This window comes from Megascapheus bottae, chromosome 5 (genome assembly GCF_031878675.1).
Source record: "Megascapheus bottae isolate mThoBot1 chromosome 5, mThoBot2.hap1, whole genome shotgun sequence".
NCBI classification, from domain to species: Eukaryota; Metazoa; Chordata; class Mammalia; order Rodentia; family Geomyidae; genus Megascapheus; species Megascapheus bottae.
In genome coordinates, this window is record NC_143513.1 from 10,971,700 (window position 1) to 10,981,316 (window position 9,617).

General features: G+C 40.9%; 1 pseudogene; it reads left to right on the plus strand.

Moving 5' to 3' along the window:
• The first annotated feature begins 8,564 nt into the window (after positions 1 to 8,564).
• Positions 8,565 to 9,030, plus strand: LOC150062836 (small ribosomal subunit protein eS10 pseudogene; annotated as a pseudogene).
• Positions 9,031 to 9,617: the final 587 nt, after the last annotated feature.

Genomic DNA, 9,617 nt, shown 5'->3' on the forward strand with positions numbered 1-9,617 from the left:
AGATAAGGATAACCATTTGTATGTTACTCTAGCTATGGTGCTTCCTCTGTGGGCCTGAAATTAAGGAAGAATGACAGAGCAGCACGCGTCTTGGCCTACATATCTCAGAGACCAACCTACTTTTCCTTCTGATTTTTGTGTCTTATTCAGCAAAATCCTCTAGCTGACCCATCCCCATCTCCCTGTGTAGCTATTGCATGGCATACCACCTGGAAGATACCTCTTCAGTTTCTCCTACTGATGCTAAAAGTGACCAATGACAATACTTGTTTCATAGTTCACCAGGTCCGAACAGATTGGTCACATGGAGCTGAGTCCCAGATGTCAGCAGGGCTATATTCCTCTTAGAAGGTAGGTAACTATTGCCCTGTCTTTCCAGTGTCTAGAGCTACTCATAGTCTTGGACTCAGGGCCAGTAGGGTACCATGGTTAAATTTCTCTCTGATTTTTTTTTTTTGCCACATCTCCTTTCTTATCTCCCTCCCATGAGGACATTTTTTCTGGTGCTGAACCCAAACCAGAGTAGCCCCCCATTCTTGTATTCACCAATTGACATTTCAAAATATAATTCCATGGAATATTTATGGATGTTATTTAAAAAAACAAGGAAAAAGTAATTATTTTTTAAAATATCTGCTAAAACTACAATTGTGTCCAGGCACTGATGGCTCATAGCTGTAACTCAGGAGGCTGAGTTATGGAGGACAAGTTTTGAGGTCAACTCAGGCAGAAAAGAACACTAGCTCCAATTGACCCAGCAAAATCCTGGGCTGGGTGTATGGTTGAAGTGGTAGAGTACCAGCCAAACAAGAAAACCCGGCAAGCCTGAGACTCAGTTCAATCCCTAGTATCAAAAAATTACTTTGAATCTATAAGGATATAGTATTATAATACTGTTTACACTATGGATAAATGAATATAGTAAGTAAGTAACTGTCCATATGAAAATATATATGCAATGCATTCTATTATCTGATTAGAGCATTTAATCTCATTAGTATATAGGTTAGTAATTTATATCTGCTAACAATGAGGTACCAAAACATCATTCTGACTTATAACATCCAGAAAATTGTTCTAGAATGACATCCTCATACAGAATATTACTAGCTGGAGAGTAGAAATGGAGGATCTCCATGCTTACAAATAGCTCTCATCTGCTAGACTTTCTCCTTCCTCCCCCAACCTACTCCTCCCCTTCTCTATCCCCGTTTCCCTCCTGCTCCTTCTTCCTCCTTATTCTCCCTCTTCTCCCCTCTTTCTCCCTCTCCTTCCTCTCTCTATCCCTCCCTCTCTCTTTCCAATAGCAGTGCTTATGGCTACACCATTCTGCTGTCAATTCTTAGCCACACGACTCTGTTTTCCTCTCTTTTCTCCAAATAGGAAATACCTAATTTAGTTTTCATATATCTTTACCAGAAAATGCTTAAAATCCTTCCTCTACCATCACAGTTGACTCTATCTGTTCCTAGCAAACTCAATCTGATGAGCTTCACTTGCATTTGATGTGAGCCTGATAGGTTAATGAGAGAATCTCACCAGGGGGAGAAGGGAGAAAGGAAAGAAATAATTTAGTGAACAGGGAGGTTGTATGTTTTATGTATGTTTCAGTAGCACATGCACACGCATGCATACATATGCACACAGGCACACACACATACGCACAAATGTTGGTAAGCATCTTACCTTCCCACTTGGAGTGGAGTTCTGGAAAAAAGCAATGCTGGTACCACCACCGTATCCACCTTCCTAAGAGCTCTGCTCCTGGACTGTGTGAAAGTCCTGGCTGGAGCAGTTCCAGAAGGAAATATTCAATAACATTTGACTAATCCTGAGTAACATTTTCATAATCCACACCCATTTGTCTGAAGGAAAAACCTGTTCTCCTGACTCCAGACAAGTGGATCAAACTGGACAGAACTCTAGTGTTCATGGCAGTGAATGTCCTTGAGCTCTAGTTTCTGCCAGATCCAAGGTTGGAAAAAGGAGATGTGGAGAGGAAGCAAGCACTCCAGCCTCTCCTTTCGGCCCTAAGGACACTTGTTTATGATCTAAACTATAACAACAATGAGGAGCCCCTAATGCTGGGACCATAGAAGGAACAGAATGGTGAGGCTAACCAGGGAATAAAGTCCTAGATGGATTTTAAAAACTTTGAGGAACTACTCTGATAAGTGAGGGTTGAGCTAGAGAGGGACTATAAGGTGAGTACTGGAAGCAGAAAGAGCTCCACATACAAAGGGGCAAGTGGCAGGATAACAGGGTGGAATGAATGATGGAACAGGATGGTGCCTTTCGGGAACTGGCAGAGAGTTTTCATGGCTGATAGAGTTTGTGAAAACAGAAGCAGAGGCAAAGGGAGAGAAGATAGGCGGTAGAGCTGACTTATGGGTACTACATGTTTGGGTGCCACAGTGGGTCACCCCTGCAGTGTCTGAAGCTATCTGTGGAAGAGAAGCTTAGAATGAAATAATTGAACAGAAGATGGGCAGTTTGGTTGATCAAATGACCTACCTTGAGTGAAGACATTGAAGAATAGCCTCCTAATAATGAGAATAGAGTATATTAAATATTAAAGTTGCCATTAGTATACATGAATGTTCCATTGATAGTCTTCAGCAGAGCTCAGGCCATGGTTATTTTTCTGTGTAAGGACCTGAGATAATTATTGACTGTGTAGGAGGAGAGACCTTAGGGTTCAAAGTTCTCATTTTGAAAATTATATGCATTTTGGAATATGTTTTTACCTTCATGTGCTGCAAAGCCTCTTGACAGGTTGAATTCAGACCAGTGTAATAACTGGAGCACTGTGCTAATAATGTTAATAGAAACAAATAATCAGAATAAACCGCATTCCCTCCACCTGATCTAGCAAGCATATGATCCTGTGGTTGAAACTTGGCAAGTTAATTGTCATAAGGGCCTTGAGAAGAAGGTGGAAAGAATTGGTAATTTAATACCCAGGTCTGATCTCTATCCTTGATATTTCCCTGTTCACACTGTCAGGCAACTTTTGAAACATAAACATACCTCATTAATGATTGCAATATGCTCTGTTTAGTGCTAGATCTATGTGAAATACTTTCACATCCAGAATTGAACTCTTTTTCTACAGACCTTGGATCTCAAGGATGAGAGAGATGTTTGTGTTTGTTTTCTCCATTGCACATAACATAAAAGAAGCCAGAGCTCAAAACAGGTGACTTGCTTCTCCCAAATTCAGGTTTCTGTCCTTGAGATTGAATGTCCTTCCTACAAGGTCATAGAGCCTCAGGCCCATTTCCTCACAAGATGCTTGTCCGTGGTCAGTATATATCCTATTGGGATTCTCCAAAAACTCCTGGTTTCTTTCCTTAAAACGTTCACTACCTCATAAAAATCAACTTAGTTGGGTGATGGTGGCTCATGCCTGTTATTCTAGCTATGCAGGAGGCTGAGATCTGAAGATTGCAGTTCAAAGCCAGCCCAGGCACCAAAGTCCATGAGATTCTTATCTCCAATTAACCACCAGAAAACTGAAAGTGGTGCTGTGGCTCAAACTGGTAGGGTTCTAGCCTTGAACTGAAGAGCTCAGGGACAGCGCCCAGGCCCTGAGTTCAAGCCCAACAACACCACCACCAACAACAAAAATCAACTTGTTTCCTGCCTCTTGACTTGGACCTTTCTTGCCCTCCCCTGGTTTTTCTGCTTCTGTCTCATTTCTCTACTTGGACTCATTCTTTCTCCCTAAACTTTCAGGTCACTTTTGGATAGTCTGAGTGTTCTCAGTTTGTTTTTCCCACTAAAAGATCTTATTTGATTTTGTTTAGGAAGAATGTAGACTATCGATCATGAAACAAGTGGTACCCCAATCTCATGTGAAGCCCAAGGCCATATTCAGCATCCTAGCCTTCTAGTTAGGACCACACAGGATGGCACAGTGGAAGATGCAGACATAAAGCTAAGTGTGGATATTCTCTATTCCAGGTCAGCCTAGGGTTATCTACAGTTAGATCACAACTGCACCCAGTTCCTTCTTGTTGAACCAGAGCCTAACAGAACATGCGGGTCCGTTAGGACCAACACAAGCATCTTGGGGGATCAGCCTAAGCATCTAAACCTTAATCAAGAAGAGACTGAAGGCCAACCTGGAAAAACAATGAGAATATCCTAGCTAAGACCTGATAAGAGTTTTCCTGAAGGAAGCTCTAAGCAGTGTGAAGTCTATTCAATAGTAGACATCATACAGGTTGGTCCAGCAGAGCTGCAAATGAGAGGGAACAACTTCCAGTTGGCTTTGGGAATATCGATGAGATGTGGGTGTGACTATAGAGATCAAAGTCTTAACCAGTGAGGTATATCTATGGATAACCATTTCTAAGTCCAAGGCAGGAGGCGGAAAGAGGAAATGGAGTCTGGAGATAGAGAATAGGTGATGGAAGAAGGATGACTGGAGCAGCAGGAAGTCTGCTTAATAAAACAGGAATTCCATGAGGCCCTTGTCCACTCCATCTGTTCCTGATAGGAGACATGGGCGGCCTTCAACTCTCCCAGACCATCTCCCCTGTCTTTCCTCTGGGACTGTGTACATAAATGTTTGTTTCTGCTTTCAGCTTTTCATTTCTATAACAAATGTCTGAGGATATGTGATTTGCAAAAAGAAAAAAAAAGACATGTATTTAGCTCAGAGTTTTGGATCCTGAAAGTCCATGGAAATTCTTACCCACTGCCACATTCCTTGTTTGTGGTACTGGTCATGGATTTGTCCAGGACATGTGCTTGATATCATTTGGTGGGGTCTGTCCTGGTCGTTTTCTGCAATGGGCTAGGGTAGGCCTTAGAAAAGGGGACTGTGCTAGATTACTGTCTCTATTTTTAAAATACCAAAACCATCCAACTTGCAACCAGACAAGGTTTGTTTTAGCTCTCCGTATTAGAGGGTCCATTCCGTGATCTGATGGGCCCAGAATGCATGATACCAGGGTAACCCTCTGTGTTCTGCCCCCAGGCCTCACTAAATCTTTACATGCTGATTGTAAAGTTCTGCATCCTTTATTTTTCAATCATAGACAGGGTTCTGGTTTGTGAGTTTAGGATTTCTGATCTCTGAGTTCAAATTTGTCTGTTCAAATTTAATGTCTTCAGGCTTGGAAACAAATGTTATAATTATTATAACCTCTACCCACCCCCCATCTCTAAAGGTTGTTTTGCTTACCTCCAGTTCTGAGGTGAGTTAATCCAAAATTACTCAGAGACTAATTTCCCTCATCTTTAGCCAAGTATTTTAGGCCCCTGGCCAAATGCTGTGGTTAAAGAATGGCACTGGTGGAATTCAGCAATGGTGCTGTTATACCATTACATTGAGGTAGGGAGTAACTCTGCTGGATGATAAAATGCATTATGTTTCCACAAGAGAAAGAAAAACATGTCAGCCCAGTTCCATATAGAGTCCACCCCAGGGCTTTCATTGTCAGAGAATTTTACTTATGAAAGGATTTTCCATATGCAACAATCTTTTTCCTGCCAAACAGGAATGAATCTACAACCTTCACAACAGATTAGCAATGTAACATAAACTGCTTTATAACGTGGGGCTCCAAGCAGAGGGCAAACATCTTTCTGATTCTGTGGGAGAGTTAGGGGGACACCAAGCATTTCTCCTAGCTGAAAGGTTTCTGCTTCAGTCCACCAAGAGATAAAGACCCAGCTCTTCCAGTTTCTCCAGCCTTTTTTTTTTAGACTTTTAGTTTTCTTTTTTTCCATATAATTTTTATTGTAATTAATAGAAGGGTTACATTACATTTGCCAGATGGAAGGTGCATTACTTCACATACATTGATACCCTTTCTCATGTCTTAGTCCCCATTTCCTTCCCCCCACCCCCACCCTCATCTTGTTTTTCCCCCTTTCCTATCCAATTTCAAATAACCAAATACACATATATCCAATATATCAGATAACAAAGTGGAATACTGTACAATATGAGATAACCAAGGGAAAGCAAAAGAGATGAGAGATAACATAGTACATTAAGGACAACAATCACTCATTATATGGCTTTTGTTTCTATATCCTAGAGGTCCTTTCATTTAGCATCATACTGTATGGCCTTATGTATCTAGGTTTTGCTCTATTGCAGATCTCTGCTAGAAGAGTCTGAGGTTTCTACTGATTATGACAAATGAGGCAAACCATTGAGCCTATGTTCCTTTGAGTCTGGCTTATTTCACTGAATATGATTTTTTCTAAGTCTTTCATTTCCTTACAAACGGGGAGATGTCCCTCAGTTGATGAGTGGATCAACACGATGTGGTATTTATACACAATGGAATTCTATGCTGCTGTCAGAAAGAACAAAATCTCTCCAGCCTTCTTGATGTCAAATCAATTGCAAGGAGCCAGGCAACCAGCTGACCTTCCTAAACAATGAGCCAGAAGGAATCTCCCCTCTTTCCTGCTTGTTGTTCTCACAGCCACATAAAGTCACTCATATGAGATATTAAAGGAAAACTCTAGCTCTCAATCTCACAGTCTCCTTGAACTAGCAATGTGAACATGTCGATGTGACATGTTTTTCAACACTTACTTACCTCTGAGATGATAAGCTTTTGGAGAAACCCTTGTGTAAAATGCTGGTGTGTTTGCACACTACCTGTGAGCTGTGAGTCATCCCTATATCACTTGTAATCTAAAACAATACCAGGTAAATCTTACACAAATAGTTGTTGTACAGCACTGTTTTGGGAATAATGACAAGAAAAAAAACCCCTGCATATGTTCACTAGAGATGCAATAAAAAAATTTTTTTGGCTAGGCATAGATGGTAGCTCTCAGTTGTAATCCCAACATTTGGGAGGCTGATACAAGGGAATTGAAAGTTCAATGCCAGCTTGTACTACAACATAAATTCCAGGCCATCCTTGTCCCCAAACCAATTTTTTCCCATCATTGATTTGTTGAATTCATGAATGCAGATTTCATAGGTATAGAAACCAGCTGTGTGCAATACACACACACACACACACACACACACACACACACACACACACACACACAGAGCTGTAATCCATCCAATACTGCTGACACCCAACGTGTGATTTATTTTTCACCTCAACAACCGGCTCTCATTCATTGACTGTCTTGTCATTCAGGCTGACATTAACTCAAAATTAGCCTCAGATCCTACAATGTATGGAAAAGTTATCTGCCTCTGTCTCATAGGATGTAATCACCTCACAGTCCAGTCTTGAGACCTAGGGTTCCTGCCGGTCTGGGAAGCTGGTGATCCACTGGGGAAGCCCTTTCCTCAGGCTTGATCATTTGCTGTGACAGTTCACAGAACTCAGGATAAGTTGACTTCCTCTCATCATTCTACTACAGACAAGAAATGCATAGGAACAGGAAGGTGGGAAGGACCCCTTCTCCACAAAGCCACCCCCCAGTGCCTGGACATATCCATCATCCCAGAAGCTCTCAGAACCCACTTGTTTTTATGAGGTTCCATATGCAGGCATGAAAGGCTGATATATGAGCTACTGGTAATGGACTCAACCACTATCCCCTTTCTCCTCTCCAGAGGTGGATGGGGAGGGTGCTAAAGCTCCCACACTCTAATCATGAGGCTGGGTTCCTGAAAATCAGGAACCTCCTCCTCACTAGAGGAAGCTCAGATGAGGCCCAGAAGACTTAGGAATAACAGAGTGAGACATTCAGCATTCCAGAAATATCAAGAGCACACAGTAGATAGTCATTTCTTATTGCATCACTGTGTCATAATTATTAATTATTATTAGCCTAGGTAGTTCTACGTAATAAGAAATATATACTTGGGAAATGAGATGGGAGGAGTCTTTAGACTGTTATAACCGTGGGTGGCTGAAATCTAATAATGCTGCAGAAGTCAGTAAAGAAAACTGAACACAGGCTTCAGAATTGGCCCACACACCTGTTTGAAAGAGTGGAAGCTCTGCTGGTGAGCCCTTTATTTAGCAGTCTTATCCCATCTGTCAAAAGGGATAGGAAAAATATCATATTAAAATAGTGAAGTATGCCAGACCCAAAGAAACATAGGCTCCATGGTTTCCCTCGTTTGTAATCATTAGTACATATCTAGGATTTTCCTAGCAGAGGATCACGATAGCTCAAAAGCTATGTATATATGGCCATAGGACGAGGCTAAGCAAAATGAACTCCAGGATATGGAAACAAGAGGTGTTTATCTTTGTGATTATTGCTCTTAATGTACTATGTAAAGTTATTTCTTTTCTCTTTTCCCCCCTTGTGGTTTATCTCTTGTTGTTACTGTATTTGATTTTGTTACCTGGTATAGTGTATATATGTTTATTTGAAATAGGGATAAGAAGGAGAAAAACAAGATGATTGGGAGGGGTTGGGGAGGGGAAGTGGCAGAAAAGCATGGGAAAGGGTATCAATGTTCAAGAATTAATATACTTACTACCTGATGAATGTAATTGTAACTCCTCTATATAGCACCATGATAATAAAATACAATGAACAAATGAAATAAAGAAATATATACTATTTTGGCTTTTCCAGCCTTGGCCTTGGACACTGAAGCCACTGTGATGTTGATGCCCAAGAAGAACCGATTGCTATTTATGAACTCCTTTTTAAGGAGGGGGTTATGGTGGCCAAGAAAGATGTCCACATGCCCAAGCACCCAGAGCTGGCAGACAAGAAGGTGCCCAACCTTCCCATCATGAAGGCCACGCAGTCTCTTGAGTCTTGAGGCTCCATGAAGGAACAGTTAGCCTGGAGGCATTTTTATTGGTACCTAACCAACAAAGGCACCAGTATCTCCAAGATTACCCCTATCCATCTGCCTCCTGAGATTATGCCTGCTACCTTACACCTCAGCTGACCTGAGACAGCAGGCCTCAGCCCAAAGGTCTGAAGGGTGAGTGGCCTGCAAGGCTCATAAGAGGTGAGGATGACAGGTGCAGACAAGAAAGCTGAGGCTGGGGCTGGGTCAGCTCTGAATTCTAGTTTAGAGGTGGACTTGATTGTGGACATGGAAAGCCACCCCAGTAAAGATGGAAAAGAGTATTTTGTGCTGAATAAACTTGTAGCCAGGAAAAAAAAAAAGAAAATGAAATATGTATTTGGTCCTAGTCATCAGCTTATTTAGCAAATATGTAGATAATGTATACATAACAAATACATATATGTGTGCTATATTGACATGTTTGTTATATTAATATATATTAACATATTTATATTACATGTAACATACATTATATATTACATGACATATTATGCAATATATATAGCATATATATTATATTCATTTTATTACAAAATTTCTCCTCTTATATTGATTTACTCATTCCCTTTTATCTAGTACTGGGATTTGAATTCAGGGGACTATACTTGCTACTTGAGCACCGTATCACTTGAGCTACACCTTCAACCCTGATTTTTTTATTCTTTTAAAAATTTTTTTATTGTAATTACTAGAAGGGTTACGTTATATTCACCAGACAGAAGGTACATTTCTTAACAATCATTGCTACCCCTTTTCATGTTTTTATCCCCATTTCCCTTTCCCACCCCCTCCCTTCATCTTGTTTCCCCCCTCCCCTATCCTATTTCAAATAAACAAATAATCTTCACTTTGT